We start from the raw sequence: 15068 nt of genomic DNA on the forward strand, positions 1-15068 counted from the left end.
TCAATCTTGAAGGACTTTTTCAGTGCTAAACAACAAATACCTATGTCAAGTAAGGCAGTCTTTTTGCTGGTTTCATGATTATCCTCTACTAAACCTGAAATGATTGCTTTCTCTTTTGGAGTACCAGGGTTAAAAGAGGGTGACACAACAGGTTTACCAATGCCCTTCACAAGGGTTTCATATGCCCTCACAATAGCTGGATAAACTCTATTGTTTCTAATAGGATTGCTCGTGGTCTCAATGGCAGAAAAGCAGGGACTTACCTAATTAGATAATAGGCCACTCAAGACTTTACAAAAGCTGTTTTTCTACCATATATGCATGGAAGAGAGAGGGATAGGCCAGTATATGAGCATGCTGGACCTTTCCCTCAGTTTTATTCCTGCCTTGGTAATGAACTGGTTTAGTGCTCTTTGGTGTGATACATTGCTATTCTTTTTTTTTTTTCCCATCTTGTGGCATTAGAACTGTGTTTTTAAAAATTGTTTTGAAAAGCATGGGTCAAAAGTGACTACTGAGAGCAATATTATGTGTCTAATTGTAATGATGCAAAAATTTTAGGAAATTAAAAGTTTCTAATTCAGGGATTATGGGTAAGTAACTGTCATCATTGAATGGCACTGTTCAGATCAGGAATTGCTGCAGAATCACTTAATTTAGGTTTTTGGGGATGTGATCAGGAATTCCATAAGTTTTTTGTTTGTTAGATGAAATAAGAAATTCTGATGTTCACAATAGTTTTTGTTGTACTTGGAAAGAAAACTTAAACAGCAAAAGGAAATATGTTCTAAAAGGTCAAAGAGAGGTTTGCAGTTCTGCAATATACAAATTATCCAAGCTTCAAGTGTTAAGAAGACTTTATATTCGATTTAAGGCCCAGTTGTAAAGGTTTCTGGCTGAATTTTATAGGATCTGTAGAAACTCTTCAATTCTGAAGATCATGTTTCTTTTGAAAATTTAAAAACTGGATGCCTTGGGAAACAAAATTGGGTGTTTAAAATGCCACCCTCTCTTGTGTGTGCCATCACAGCCTTAATTCATGACTACTACACCAGTGTTCTTGGTGCACTTTATAGTTTGATCTGCAAAGCTTGCTTTTGGACTGTACATGCCATGCTATGACTCTTTACCCACAAAGTGTTTTGCTCTTTTTCCTAGAATTGACTGAAGTGAAATTGAAAGGAATAAAGATGACAGGCAGTAATTAATTAGCACCTGTTTACTAGAAAGAAAACTTGTTCGCGATGTATTAAATGTTCACAAATTATGATGAATAACTGAAGACATCACTGTCTTTTAACTTGGACTAGGTTTTAAACAGTTATTTAACTTTCAAAAAGAACACCAGGTCATCAGTTGCAGATTAATATAGTAGTCTGAAATGGCCATTCAAAGTTTTGGAGAACATCCCTCTACCTGTGGCCCTTCACAGTGCTGCTGAACTATGTATGATCTCTGTGCATGCATAGGATTCATAGGACTGCAGTGTTAATGAATGTCAATATTACAGGAATGCAGTGAAATAAAAAACAATGTGAAAAACCCCTACAACAAAACCAATGAGCTTCCTTCTTCTTTGTCGTTTTTCTAGCCAACTGAGGTATAAACAAAATATGCAATGATCTGATAGCTCTTTGTAAGCTCTTCAGTATGCGATTGAAGACTAAAGTAAAATTAGAGATGAATGACTTAACTCCACCATGGGGAAAATACAAACAACCAAACAAAAAGCCCCACAATGCGGTAACTAAACAATATCTCCCCAGGAAAATAGTCTCTGCCAACTGCGTTTAAAATCAAAGTTTAATGCTCTCAGATTATCCAATTCAGTGTAACCCTGTGTATTTTAGAGAAGAGATATCATTTTACCCATTGTAAGGATGTGGCATGCTGCATCTTTGAAACTGTGCTGTCTTTTATGATCATAATCAGGTGAAATATGAAGTTTTATGTGTTACCATGATGGATGTCATTAGTTCCACACAGCAGATGTAGAACATCTGATGCATTAGTTTTGCTAACTGTGGGACAGGAGGAGTTCCTACAGGATCTTTAAACCTAATAATAAATTTGCTGTCTCAGAGTCAGTTAACTGTGAGATTTAGTTAGTCACAACAGCAAAGGCCCACTGACTTTAAGAAGAACTAATGGATTTTGTCTTTGGTAAACCTAGGAAATACAGTGCTCATCTTGAACAAGCAGTTTTCTTTATGATCTCTCCAAAATAACAGTAATAAATATCTAAACCTACTCTTTTTCAGTTTAAAACCATTGCCCCTTGACCTGTCACCACATGCCCTTTAAAAAATCCTTCCTCAGGTTTCTGGTAAGCCACTTTAGGTCCTGGAAAGATCAACTATCAAGATGAACAAACTTAGGATGCAGAGAACAAGCCAAATATTAATTTAATATTTAGCTCATTGAAGAGCAATTGTCATCACAAAAAATCTTTTATGACTGCCATCAGCATGAGGAAAACACAGTCAGACTACAGCACATTGATTTCAGTTTCTGATTTAAAGGTAATGTAAGAGAAAACCAGACCTCATTAATAATTCCCTCACATATCATCTGACCATTTATTACAGCACAAATTATGTAACTAAAATTAAAGAAGTATTTTTCTCTGTATCATGCAGATTAAAATGGAAGCTGACTAAAGTGCAGTCTTCTAATAGAGCTGTGCCACTTTACACCACAGTCTTGCTGTTGATCTTTACATAATTTCTATATTTTCAGTAGTAGGTCCCTCTACTGTGAGTAGGGTTTGCCTTTACAACTCATAGCAAGTGAAATGTCATTGGTCCCATACTGTCACCAAGACTGACTAGTATCTCTGAATATTCACTGCACTGCACACTGGGAATTATACATATTCATCTTCTGGCAAATATTTACCAAACCCATAAACACACCTTCATAAACATTTATCTTCTTCCCACTGAAAAGGTAACCCTTAGCATATGATAATAGCATCTCATGCATTAATCCTCCATAAACAAAAATTATTTATAATTATACAAAACTGCAACCATGCCAAGCTGTCTGCACATTTGCACATTGAGGAAGAGTGGCTCAGGGGGTTCACTAGAGTGGAACCCCCTGTACCCCACTCATATGCTAATTGGACTCCTGAAAAGTTCAGGGAAATCATTCTGCATGCCATCTGCCAAGTTACAACTATCTGTCCCTGCAGAGAGCAAAACTGCCACCAAATGCAGCACATACACCAACATATGCATACACAACAATAGGATAAAGATCACAAGGAGGAAATTAATAAAAAATATGCTAATTATTAAACTATGAAAACCACTTTAAGGAAATACTAACCCTAAGGAAAAATGCAGTCAGAAATATCAACGGACCTACAGCAACTGGCTATTGGGTACAGTGACTTCTGTATCCCAGGGCCAATTATTTGAGTAGAATAATTACAGTACAAAAAGGTAGCAACTTTAATTCCTCAAATCTCAATGCATGGCTGAAACTTCTTTCAACTCAATAAGTTGAATCAGGCTGCTAAGAGCAGGAGCAAAGGCTTTGCTTTTTAACCCAAGATCAGAATATATTTTCTATAAAGCCAGATGTCTCATTTTCTATCTGTACTGGTTGTATGTATTTGTCTTTGAGAGACTTCTTTCACTCATGCTTAAATGGAATGCCCCCCACAAGCTTATTTCTTACATCGCAAGAAAACTTTATTTCAGCATATTTTCTTACTGTTACTTTCATCAGTCTGTCACTGTCCTGGCACTAATTGACATTAACTCCTGCAAAAGTACTTCATACCTTATATTCAAATGTCAAAGCACTTGAGCAGATGCACAAACATAAGCAACAGAGTTGTCCCATCCTCTCCTGCTGGGCAGCTCATCACAAGGTATAGGCTTTATTGTCCTGCTTGGCCTATCCAAGCAGTTAAAGCTGGAGCCAGAAGGATACAAATGACCAAGAGCCTAAGCACCTAAATCTCAGGGAAAAACAAAAGCAACTTCTTTCAGAAGTTTTATGTTTCTTTTATATTTTATATTCATATCCTCTAATGGCTTGTCTGTCACTTCGTTTTTAAGATATGAAAGAACGATAAACCAATTATTCATGCTTTGGTGGATTTTGCTGATTGAGGAGCATATTGCTAGAAAGACCAGAGATTGCTAAAAGCAGCAGTGAGGCAGGCAAGCTTCTGCTTGGTCTGTTCTTTACTTCTCCATTTACCAGTTTTGCCTGGCACCAGCACTACAATATCAGGTGCCTTTGTCCATGAATGTTTCCTTTATTGACCTTCTCCTTTTCTTCCCCTAATTCCTTGCTAAGGAAAACAGAACAGTTTTAATCTGTAGGATCTTTAAATATCAAAGGCCACAGCTAGCCCTTGAGTTAAATAATCCTGTACTTTGATTTTTTCAATGAAAGGCTAAATCCTACAAGCAGATTTAAGCATTCCCCCAGTGAAACTGGGGGATTGGGTCAGGGCACAATTTGGAGAGTATATTGTAAATAATTTTAAAAAATCGAATTCTAATTGCTAAATATTAACTGTTGCTTTGTTGAGCTTTTCTTTTTTTAAATAGACTTCCTTATTTGCCCAGAAAAATACTGTTTTAATTTGCTCATCAAAGTCATTTATTCTTAATGCAGGATAATTATTTCCTGAATATCTGAGGCCTAAATTGATATGTGCTCTTAAACATCTGACCAGGTCATCAAGTTGAACAGGTTCCAGTGGCAGAGCCATTACTTTAACTACCCCAGCTCATCCATTGACAGAAGATATGTCAATGTGAAATGACATTTACGTTTTCTGCTGAATTAAGTTTTTTTTCTACAATCACTTGAAATTACAACTGAGTTAAATGAACTTTTAAACACAGGAAACACAAAATAAAATGCCTCATCAAAAATCTTTTTTTCCTAGGGACATAATTGTTGATCCTCTACATCCCAAAATAAATTGGTAAAATTAATGGGCAAAGCTATAGTTTAATACACATTCCTTTGTTTTTCTTGCTGCCTACAACAAAAAAACACAAACAAACAAGAAAAACAGTCACCAATACTGATGCTAAGCATTTATATATTATTTTAGATCCTTTATTTGTATGGCAAATGTGCTTATATATAAATATACTTCCAAGCTTTGCTGCAGGAGTAGCTATAAGAACATTGCACTTCTTAAGTCTTATTTCTGTGTCAGGCTGCAAAGTGTTGACAGAAACAACCATGGAGAGACTGTTTTCATGTGCACAAATTCGTAGAGGTACAAAAGGGTTTCCTGCAATGTTTTATTTACTCTGGAGAGTAACATCTGTCTGCTGTTTTACTACACAGGTTGAAGTTAAATATGATCATAAAGCACCTAAAAATTCAGTGCAGGAAAGATATGAAAAGATTGATTGAAATTAAATAGGCTAATTGGTAATCATGAAAAAGTGATTCCTCTTTTTGCATGTCTCTCATACTAGAAAGAGAGTGACTTCTCATAATATTGTCAGCTCTTCTGGAGTACTGGGTGGTTGATTTTTTTGATTTGTTTGGGTTTTTTCCAACTGCCTCTAGGCTTCATGTCCTGTTATTTATGACTTTCCAGACAGTTGTCAAGGCTGTACTGATGTCTTCCTTAATATCAAGCAGTATTGCATTGCTTCTGTCCCTGATTTTCTTGCTGCTGGAAGGCTTGTCTGAAAAATCTCCTGGAGTAGTAAAGTGTTTCTTTCCTTTGAGGCCAGCAGAAAACCATTTCCTTCTGATGTTAGAGGTTAGAACCTGATTAAAGTAAATGCTATTCTGTACTCCCTCCACTCTTAGTGGTTCATCACTAATAGTCAAGTAAAACCAGGCCAGCTAGACAGGTACCTAGAAAGGCTGCCCCAAGGAGGTGTAGTCATTTTCTCTTGAAAATTCCATGTATTTCAGTAACCTGGCATTTGTCAAGAAGTCATGTTAGTAAAGGCAAGCCTCAAAAAGTAATGTGATGTGTGCTGCAAACACCATCAAACTGTTGAAATGTATCTCCTAGGCCAAGATGGAATCTTTATTTATTTTCTCTCTCTGTAAACTTATTTCTCTGTGTGATTTTTCAAAACTCTCACCCACATCCTGTTGTTTTTTCCTCAAGTCTTCAGCTGTGCTTCAGACTTTTTCTCAGATGCACTGCAGGGCAAAAGGCAGGGTAAGAGAAAAAATAAGGGAATAAAGTAGAACCCATGCTTGCTATTTATTTTGATTAATTAAGTTCAACACAACTGCACAAAACAAGTGCTATATGGGAATCACTTAGCCCTTCAGGGAGCAATTATGTGAACTAAGACACGTCTTTGTTCCTTGATTTTGTTAATGGTTTACTTGGAAGAACAGGAATGGTTGGTCATTATTTGCCGGAGTGGAATAATCTTGGATTGACAATATGCCAGCATTGAATGGAAATCTTTATGTCTTTGCAGGAACCTTGTTTTCCAGGCTCGGGTGTCAGGAGACAGCAGAACACTGCCTGTCCCTGCTGAGAGAATATGTTGTCAGCTCACACAAACTCTCTGTGAGCATTTACATGTATAAGAATGGACTGCCACAGGACAGATGGGCCTAGACCTTCCTTGTCTCACTTCCATGTACTCTGACAACCTCACTGTATTAATTGCAAATAGCCTCACCTGTTTCCATCTCCTGTGCATTTCTTGCTTATTCTTGAGCAAGGAGTTCCTTGCTCACCCATGTGGGTTTCTTACCCCCTTTGCCCAATTTCTTGTACCTAGTAATTCATTGTTCTCTTATCTTTTCTTCGCAGGAGAGGTGTTTCATTCCTCTAATGAGCTGGAGTTAGAGTCCACTGCATAGTCATTTTCCCGTTTTGAGGATTTTTGGGTGCATCATGTTGGAACATTTTCTGCAGTAAGATCCTATTTATCTCTCATATATGCTGTAATTTCTAGTTCCAACTTCATTCATAGTGAATCTTTGACGTGTCTGGTTAACTGCAAGACCAGGTCCTTAAGAAACCAGGCTTCATGGTGGGGTGATACACTGTACACAGAGACACGAATTACACATCTTTCATTGCATGCATATGCTGGGCCTTACTCAAGCCCAGTCAACTGTAGTGATCTAATTGTTAATAATATTGTAGCTACTCTCTGGCCACTAACAAATGTCATGATTGTAAATGAATTTGATTGGGCAGGTCTTATTTTTTCATGCTCTAAACCTGATGCTGTATCATGCCTGTGTAGATACGTAACATACAAAAGATATTTTAAAGACATAATGGACTCTCAGAAAAGAAAGAGTAATTTCTTATTTCCATGCAGTTTAGTTGAATAGAAAGTTGAAATACATATAAAAGTCAACAAAAATGCTAAAATCTAGGAACAGGATTATTATAAAAATCTGTGCAAAATATTTGTTGCTGGAAAATTTTCAGTAAAAAAATATTTTGTAAGTTCATTGTGGCTTTTCCAAGTTTCTTCTTCCTGAAAAAAAAAGGCAATTTTTACATTGAATTTGCTACTTGAAACATTTTTCATTTACTTTAAATTCAAACTAAATTTTTTTCTCAAAATGTTGTTCAATTCTCTTAGAACAAACTTGAGCAAGGCTCTGTATAAAACAAACTCTTGCCCCTAAATATTTTTTTCTCTAATTTACCAGAATTGCTGATTAACTGAAAAATCAGTCCAAAAGTCTGTGGGATTAACTCAGTAAGACCTGGCAGACAGAAGAAAAATGTGGGAGGATCTGTGATCTACTCACTCTGGTTTTTGCCCTTTTTTTGATTTCTCTTAGTGAATAGTTGATGTACACTCAGACTTTTAACAGACTGTAATATCTCAAAATAATATAGATACCATCTATAATGCATTCTTCTGGTAGATTGCTATAGTCTGGCCACTTTTTTATTTTTGAGATTTGCTTTTGACCTTTTAAAATAAACTATGACATATCCTAGTTATTTTGCCAGAGACTTGAGACTTGAACTCTGTAGAGACTTTAATCAACTCTGCTGGTTCCAGCATAAAGCAACAGAATGACTGAGAAAGTCTGTGACCTTATCCAGGCTCCATAGGTGAAATTCTGGGAAAAAGAAAAGAACCCATTTACCTTGATGTCTTTCTGACTCATTCCGCTGAATCAGTTTTAATAGAAGTGTGCTTTCAGAGTTTTTAATTACACACACAGTTAATGGTTTGAACAGCTTCATAGAAAGGGTACTTCCTTCCTTCTTCCTGAGTGCGATTAACTCTTAACTCTTCCAGAGATTGCCATTGGACAGAAGACCCAGAGGGGTTTTGAAGGTTAATTGTCAGTTTTAGCTAACTTTTGTGAGGGGAAGAAAAGAACAAATTTTGAAAACAGTTTAGAAAAAACAACCTGTCTTCACTCCGTCAAAGTGTTTGCATTCTGAAACCATTTTGACTGAAATAGAAGTTCAACTTAAATTCTGTCAATTCCTTGAACTCACAATGACACACAGTAGTGCTGGTGGAAGCATGTGATGTATTATAAAAAGCCTGGTTTAGGTCAAGAGGAGATGGTCTAAGCTTTTTACAACCCTGCTGATGACTGCTTACTGTGGCTGTGGTGAGAATTAAAATAGTAAATACACGATGTTTGCACTGAATTTAGTGTCTGGCCATTTCCTTCAGCTGTCAGAAAGAGTATGCTGACTGAGATAATTTAAGACTGCAAGTCCTACAAAATGCATTAAAGATGACCTGAGTTGTCATGTGTTAAACAAAAAATGCACTCTGGGTTGTGGATATGAAAAGGTCATACAAATGGAAACCTTTTAATGCTTCTGCTGGCTTGACATAGTCACACAGTAAAGCTGTGTAAATATTTCCTAGATGAAATCTTAAATATTCTCTGGTAATATTCAAGTATCACTTATAAGCATAATGATTAATGAGACGATAGTTTGAATTTGCTGAAACAGAAATATAAAACCACCTCTATATAATTTTAAAGATAGTATCTTCTAAGTTTGCTGACCTGTCAAAGGTGCTGGTTCTTTGTGACAATGAAAGACAAGACATGCAAAACATGATAAATACTTGAAAAACATCACAAATAGGAAATAGGAACAAAAGTTATTATACGAAGTATTTCCATACATTTGCCTTATTTTGTCTTAATCTAAGTATTCCATATTTTTTTCCCATGGTTCCACATTTCCTCTATATTTTTCTCTGTAGAATTGTCTTATATAGTTTGAGAAATAAAAAAAATAAGATGACCCAGTGTACCTTTTTAGAAGATCACAATACAACATCTATGGTAATGGGTTAACTCCTGGATTATACCTTAAGTATACCTTACCTCCCTAATGTTTTCTTAGGTTTGAATTATACATTATAGTCTTCACTTTTTGGACATTAAAGCAGCTGCAAGGGAAGCCCTCTAATACCTGAAGAATTACAACATCTATGCTTTAAGAGCAGCACTTAAAGCACTTTTTGGTTTTCAACTGCTCTATCACGGAAAAGTATTATACCAAAACCAGCAACACAGCAGATGCTGAACATCCCTGGGAAAGGGAAGGAACAGATTTGGTGCAGGTCTTCTAACGTTTGGTGTCCAGTACATAGAAAACATCTGTGGAACTGAGGCTCTGGGTACCTCTGAACACTGCAACCCTATTTGCCATTCCTTGGACATTATGGATAGAAACCCAAGACACTGAATCAGTGTTCCACCTGGCTGGCTGTAGTGTTTTTGAGGGATTATTACTGACAGCTCTGAACTGAAGTTTATATTCAGTTCCTTTCTTAATGTAACAAAAAGCACTGTCACAACAAAACTAGAGGATATGGAAGTAATGATGGGGGAAGTATTTATATTCTCTGCTCAAGTCAAAAGTCTATCTCTGTCAAAAAAAGGTAACTACTATTTTTATTCATTGCTTTTGAGGTGCTGCTTTTCTTTCCAAAGCTCTTAGAAGAATTAGTTACAACTATATTGCTGAACTGTGTAAGTGCCAGTTTGATGCCAGAAATGGATTTTTTCCTCCTATTTTTCAAAATCAACGAGTCACAAAATATTCTGAGTTGGAAGGGACCCACAAGGGTCATCAAGTCAACTCTTAAGTGAATGGACCATACACGGGTCAAATCCATGACTCAGGCATTGTTAGCACCATGCTTTAACCAATTGACATAATAGTTTGGGCTGGAATGACAAATTATGCCTAAATTGCTTCTTTCTGGTGTCTGGAAACCTGATTCCAACATAATTCTTTTTAAAATATCCCATTTTCTCTTATCAGAATTCCTTACATATTCAGTTCACAGCTGGTCTGTGACTGGGTCCCCCTGTTTTGGTGACACTGAGACAAGAGATTGCCAAGAGCCTAAAGTAGCAGACGACTGTCCTGCCTCAACTCTCCTGCCACTGTGAAGGTTGCTTAGATGAAAAATATTCGCACTCAGGATTTTTTTGTGGCACATAATGAAGTATCTGGGAGTCCAAATAGAGATTTAAACATGAACTGTCAGAAATACACACCAAAATCAATAATACTTGTCACACAGTAAGTGACATATACTGTTGTGTACACCAAAAAAATGAGGTTCAAAGTGTATTGGGTACTTACTAGTACACTTTTTAACCTTGAACTTTAGTAAGAGTCTTTGTCGGTACAACTTAACTGGTGGTTAAATTCACACTGTAGTTGGGTGTGAACCATTTGGATGATCCCTAAGTAATTTCTGTTCCAGTTCAGGGAGCCAAAATATTAAGCTATCATTACCTTTGGGTTTGTCCTGTCAAGTGGGATATTTTTGAATATAAAATGAAGATAGGTCTGCTGAATTTTATAATTTGAACAGATAATGATTTACACAACAGCTGAAAGTCTAAGAAGTCTGATTCTGAGCCCCTGTCTGCATAATGCAGCAGGAGGGAAAGAAAAAGAAGTATTTTTTTCTTGCTGTGAATATTTCTTTTCCTAGCTCTGGTTTCAGAACCCTATTTAACTGATGTAGGATCTAGGAACAGAGACAACAAGAAGAGCCATAACCAAAATGAGGTCATCACCAGATAGTGTAAATAGTTTGATGAAGGAATCATTACACTGGCCAGGCCAAGATCAGGATACACGTCCAGGCTTCCTGCAGAGTATGAACCTACACAAAGTCACACTCCTGTACTTCCAGAGTTGCAGGAGATCAGCAAAAGAAAAGTTTCTAGGGAGCACTAGGAAGAAAACCATGAAGAAAATAAAAATTCTGTCATCAAAGTAGGGTGCTAATAGCCGACTGTAAATAGAACACTGTTGATAGCACACTGTAAATAGAACTCAGGTTTTTTGCACACTGATGAAGTATATTTAGGAATAATGGCTCTGGTTTATGCATTGAGAGAGGCAAGGTTAGTGAAAGAAGAAACAAAATGTGAACCCTTGCACTAAGTTTGGTATGTCAGATGGACAAAACAGAGAAAAAAATAATGCAAATTGCTTTAATTCAGGGATTATACTGGAGGTATATAATGATTATAACACTGCTTGATTTTATTCTATTTGACCAAGTTTAACACTGACATATATGTGGAAATAGGGAGGTATGCTACCTCAGTTTACTTTTGAATACTTGAATTGCATTTATGACAATATTTGTTTCAGTTTTGTTAAGACAGCAGGTGACAGAATTAGCACTTCAGTTCCCCTGTATGCACATAGAGCTGTTTCATAATTTTTAATTAAATTTTTATTTTAATTCTTAGTTTAATTTTGTGTGTTGAAGGGAACTTCACAGGTAGTGCCCAGTGTGTAGAGTATGAGATATTGCGCTGGTATGGTTTACAAAATTTACAAAACTGCTTTTATCTCAGCTTGATTGATACTGTGAATGGTACATGCAAATCTGAGTAGGTGCTTTCCAGTTACAGCACAGGTTTTCTACACAGAGAGACAAAAAAAAATGAAACTGAGAAAGGCATTGATTTATTAATGACAGCAGCCCAATGCTCACATCCACATTTTCAGCAATTAAAAAAACATTGACAGACATAATGGTTTCTTAATGGCTGCTGATCATTTAAGTTATCCTTTAGCTGCAAGGGTCCATATGTACTTGTCAGGTATAAGATAAAGCAAGCCATCTGGTCATCTATATATTGACTTTCTGTCAAATGGGATAATGTATTAATATATAATGTTGGCAATTTTCTTTATCACTGAAGTTTCAATAGTAAAATGTGGGAAAATGTCATACAGCTGTACATTTACAGTAGGATTTGATTGGATGCCATGGGCCTTCTTGGTCACCTGGCCACATGTTGGCTGATATTGAGCTGACTGTAAACCAACACCCCAAGTCCCATCCTGCTGAACAGTTCTCAAGCCATTTCTCCTCCAGTCTGTAACACGGCCTGAGGCTCTTCTTGGTTCTTGTTGGTTCCTGAGGACCCAACATCACTTTAACAAAAGCTGCCTCATCAGAGAGTTCAGCAAGAGTCCTTTATTTGTTAGGATTGTTCAGAAATACTTCTACTCATTATGGAATATGTTGTCAAATAAATAGATAAATTTACTTGGGTATGTTTCTTATTGAGGATTTAGAATTTTGGAAAAACTGCAAATGAAGGTAAGTTTTACTCCATATTAGCATTGCACACTGAATCCCTATGATCTTAATTCTTTCTATTGTCTTTACTAAGGGGAGAGATTACATCTCCTATGGTGCCACAGAATGCATGATGGAACCCTTGTCATCAAGTTTATATTTTTTTCCTTGATTTTTAATATCCCAAGGAACGCTTATTAAGTATGGTGAGACAATATAATGTGCGCAGACAAATCTCCTGAGACCTGTGTGGAGCTCCTAAATGTGGTGCAAACTCATACTGAAGATGGACAGAAAAATCTTATTGGAAGGCTATCAGGATTGGATAAAATGTGTGATTTCGACCTTTAAAACTCTTCTCTATGTGAATAACAGAAGGCCTTTAAGGAAAGATTTGATCTGATGCTCCCTCAAAGGAGAGAGAACACCTCAGATGAGCTGGGGCACTGACAGAATTGTTTCCTCTGTTTGATACACTAGACAGCAGCACAGTAATTCACTTTCTCATGTGTGAAACTTCCTTGTTTCAAATTCTTCCTCTGAAAGCAATTTTCACACACCAGAACCACATGCCAATGAATTATAATAATAATAATTATGAGCAGTTGGATTCTGTGGTGGCATAATTGGAAGTGAAATCAGAAACAGCAAGATAAAGAAGATGCAGTTCTCATTCTCCTTCACCCTTGCTTATGACATTTTCTTCAATCCAAGTGCATACACCAAAGCCACTCCAGAGGTTTCCTGTTTCACAAACCATCAAAGATTTCAACAAAAATGACAGTAACTAAACAAGTTCTGTGATGTTCAAACGGTTTGAACATACTACTCAATTGTACTTTCAATTGTAGTTTTATTCTTATTTTTAGATAATTCACTGCATTATTCGCAATTAACCTTCAAAACCTTCCAAAAATCCTTTGCTTCTAGTGGAATACCTCACCTGAACTAGCAACAAAGAAATCCTTTTTTTCCTCCTTTCCTGACTAGTTCATAGTGCTCCCAATACACAGACTTCTGGCAGTTATAGATGAAACAAGTGTTTATAATGCAAAGCTCTAGAATGGAAAATATCTCTAAACACACAAATCCACACTCACACATTCACTTACATCTCAACCAGAGACCCCAGAGCTTTGATATCTTCATTTTGTGTTTGTTTTTCACAAACCTGAGTCCAAGGCTGAGGGAGACATTTTTCTGTTATCTAACACTTAGCTCTTAAATGTGGCTAAGTGATACTTTCACCATAACAGTGTGTAAGACTATTTGTAAAAGGTTTATAGTATAATATTTTTATATGTTCTATAAATTTTTGGAACATCTTTAGTGGTTTTATTCTTATCATCTAACTAGACTGTGCAGATATTAATGACTCAAACTTCCTTATGATCTTACAGTAAAACCTATTTTTTATTTATATGACAGATGAAAAGACTGAAACAGAAAGATTTTTGGATCTAAACTGATAAAGTAATGGCTCTATGACTACAGGATGGAGTAGCAGTGAAACTATTGTACCTATTGTAACTTGTAACTGTGCTTTAATTTCCTTCAGAAAGCTCCAGACAGACCTTAGTTGTCAATTAAGATGTACATTTGCCTGAACAGAAGGAGAGACGACCCCTAAGGGTTGCCATTGTGGACACTTAAGTCTGTAATTTAGATCCTCAAAACTTGCCTGGTTTTGGACGTGATTAGACTCTCGTCATGCTAATCCTTCCACTGCTAACGTGCACTTTTAGCTCCCAAATGTCACTTTTGACCATACCTAGAGTTGGCCAAGCCTCTGTAGGGTCTGCACACATGCCCAGAGCAGCATTTCTTCTCGACTGCTACCTTCAAAAGGCAGTAAAGTTCAGTGATGGCATTTATACTTAATTATGAGTATAACTCTTCTGTATTACATTAAAATTCATGCTGCAGGTCCCCTTAAACTCCTTTTCCTCATGCAGTGTGCTCTTGACTTTCTTTGTTTGACCATATACTTTTATGTATTTCTAAATGCAATAAAAATGAAAACAGAGAAGTAACAGAAGAAGAGTAATTTTCAGCTCAATATAGTTTGCCTCCATATTTCCAAGTTAGAGTTAATCCCTGTACTGGCAAAAACGATTTTGGTAATTTTTTTGTAATTCAAAGCCCTTACGTGTGTTATTGTTGCTACAGACATCACTGATGGAACAGTTTGCTGTGTTTCACCTGGGGAGTCTACAATACTAGTAGTGATTTTAGATTAATCACAAGTGTGATAGATATTCAGATACCATCAGGCCAGACCTGCAACACTGATAAAGGCCAGCTTTTTACTTCTGGAATATGTGAATCTGATCCAATAGCAACTAGAAGGAACTGAATATTGAAGTGTACAAGTTAACACTTTTAAGAATATGCATACACTAAATGCATATGGATTTTTAGTAGGTTTCTTTATACTTTTGAATTTGTAAATCTTTGTAATAATGTAAGATATTTATATTTCTAATACTGCCACACTATCTGAATGCCTCA

This window comes from Melospiza georgiana, chromosome 6 (assembly GCF_028018845.1).
Source record: "Melospiza georgiana isolate bMelGeo1 chromosome 6, bMelGeo1.pri, whole genome shotgun sequence".
In the NCBI taxonomy this organism is placed as follows: Eukaryota; Metazoa; Chordata; class Aves; order Passeriformes; family Passerellidae; genus Melospiza; species Melospiza georgiana.